Genomic DNA, 2,877 nt, shown 5'->3' with positions numbered 1-2,877 from the left:
CCGGCGCGGCCCCCTCGGCGGCCGGGGGGCGCGCAGGCGCCGCCGCTCCCGCCCCCTCCCCGCCCCGGGGCTGCCGGGGGCCACCGCGGCGTCTTTCCCCGGTCCTCCCCCGGTCCTCCCCCTCCGGCGCTACACGTCGCTGCCGGCCGCTGTCGGAGGGGCCGCGCCGGCCCCAAGGGCCTACACAGGCGTCGGGTCCACCTTCGTGGCCCTCACAGGCACCTTCCACCCCCGGGACACAGCGGGCCCGGGTCCCGAAGGGGGCACGGAGGGGGGATTTCCCCGCTGAGCGGGGCCCTCCGTGGCCACGGGGCCGGGGCGCCGAGGTGGAGGAAAGTGCCGGGTAGCGGTAGGGCAGAGGAGAGGAGGAAAGGGAGGACGGCATCGCCATGGCTGACTGAGACGCTGCGGGGAGTTTGGCCAGCGGTGCTCCGCTGGGCTTGGGGTGAACAGATGGGCCTTGGGGCACCCTGCCGAATGGGGAGGCTGCAGGAGCTCTCTGCATCGGGGAACGGCACCGTCCTGCGAGGAACACTGCCCGGCGTGGTGCAAAGCGCTAATCCAAAGGATACGGGTTTACGTTAAGCAGCATGTACATTGCACCCTTTATCCCAGCCGTTATCTGGGCGAGTGGAGCTACTTGCATGCAAGCTGTAGGGGATCAAGTTGTAGTCATGCTGGTTTGAGGGCATGGCTTTCCAGGTGACTACACCAACATGGATAGCTGGGGAAAGACAGATTTTCTGGCACTCGACCCCTCCTTTGGCACCTCTCCATCTCTTGGGACCCTTGGGGATGAACAGTGACTTTCAAGTTTGTTAGACAAGGAAGTGTTGGACAGCCAAGGGAGAGAGGGAAGTCCCGGGTACTCCGAGCGTGAGTTTAGGAACAGAACTCCTCTCAGCGGCACAGGAATACTAAATACCCCACGAAACGCTTCACAAGATTAAAAAACTTGCATAGGCAAAATACTGCTTCCGCTTCCTCGGCCCAGCTTCATGCTTGGCTGCCGCCCTCCTGCTCCACCCTCCTCTCTACGAAGAGGCGTGTATGGAGGATAATCTTTTCTGGACTCCTCCAAAATAATTAGTTTCTGTCTGAAGTGTGAGCTCAGCTCCCACACGGAAAATACAAAGCAGCATCTTGTTTCCACAGAGATGTGTCTGAAGAGGCCTTTTCCGGGCTCTATATTCAGCCCCAGCTTCAGCAGTTTACCCCTGCGTTAGGGCAGAGGGACGTTAACTCAGGTGTGAGATGAGGGTGAAAGACATCTGTCCTCCTCAGCGTGTGCAGCTCTAGTCAGGTGTCACTGGATAGTTGCAGAAGCATCAGTGCGACCCGTCAGAGCAACACTGTACGGGCCTTGGAGGGGTTTGCTGGTAACGGGGACTCGGCATTCCTGACCCGCTGAACAAAGAGCAGCCACAATCTTTACTTTGGCACTGAACGGGTGAAAGCATGAACGCAGGGGAGTCCAAGTGAAAAACCAAGGATGTCGTGTGGTTGGGAGCACACCTTGGGATCTTTCCGGACATGGGAGGCACACGGGGTCCATGAATTAGTTGTGTTTTTTGGAAATAGTACACAGGCACACAGGAGTCCTACTCTGGGATCTTGATTTCCAGCTGTGAGGACAGGTCAGCGACTCTCCAAACTCATAGAGCATTTACCTCCCTGGTACTGACAGACACGCTTGCCACTGTTACCATCTTTTCGGTCTTTGAGATAAGGGGATTTTCTGATAGCTGCTGCTCATCCCGTGCCCTAGGGCCCAGGTGTACGCAGTGCTTTCTTTACGTGGGGTGCTGCGCTTCAGATGCAAGGCCTGTAGCTTCATGTTTCTGGTAGCAGAAGAAAGAGTTGCTGCTTGAATATTTTCTCTGCGACAGAGTCAATCAATCACCCATGAACTTTACAGCACAAAACACTGAAGAATGTTTTGCCTCCTAGCAGCTGAAAATTAAAGGCTTTGCAGAGATTAAAATCTCTTCTTTTTCAAACTCTGAAAGGCTAAGGATGGCACAGAAGGACTTGGGTTGGTGAAGTGTTTTGCTGAGCAAACGGAAAGAGCCAACTTCCTCGTAAAACCTCAGCCATTGGCGGTGGAGTCTCACTGGCAGGTGTAATAACTGAAATAACTTCAGGCTGACATCTCTGCAAACAACAGAAAACAAACGAGCGGCGTCCCTGTTACTTTGCTAAACCAACACTGAAGCTGAAGAAAAGGTTTTGGTTGCAGAGGTGTCGTCGTTGTGGCTATTTTTGCTCTTATTTAATTTTTCCTGCATTGAACATTTCCTTCATAAATAGTCTCAAAGATGGCCCGCCGTTGGTATATTCAGTTACGACTTCTTTAGTATTATTTAGCCTTTATGAGAAATAAGTAACCTTCTTTCACTGGAAACAGCATATAAGCAGTTTCATAACACTTTTAAAATGGAAAAAGTACAACATTCGGTCTTCTCCCCTGGAGGAGGGGTTCCTTCATTTAGATTATAGGTTTTTAGATTTTGTCTGTGAACGCACTATGATTACAGATGCAGAAAATAATTGAAGTAAGGTCAAAATATATACATTTTGTACTCCATTATGATGATTGTGGTTACTTTTACTGCTGCAGTAGCTGTGGGGAACTGCAGCCAGGGTTGGAGTTTCACTGTGTTGGATTCAATGTAGAATGCAACTTAATTTTCAGCGCAGAGCTTAATTTAAAATGTGATGTGTGTGTCCTGAACTCCAAAGCCTTGCAGTTTCATTTTTCCTGTTGCAGGTAGCCGTTGCGAAAAGTCAAAGCTGTGGGGAGAGCATCAGGCTGTTAAGTCTGGTGAAGTCTATTGGCGTGTGAGAGGACAAGAAACTCCTCATGGACTCTTTGCT

The sequence above is a fragment of the Chroicocephalus ridibundus genome, chromosome 1 (genome assembly GCF_963924245.1).
Source record: "Chroicocephalus ridibundus chromosome 1, bChrRid1.1, whole genome shotgun sequence".
Classification (NCBI taxonomy): Eukaryota; Metazoa; Chordata; class Aves; order Charadriiformes; family Laridae; genus Chroicocephalus; species Chroicocephalus ridibundus.
Note: the sequence above shows the minus strand (reverse complement) of the source record.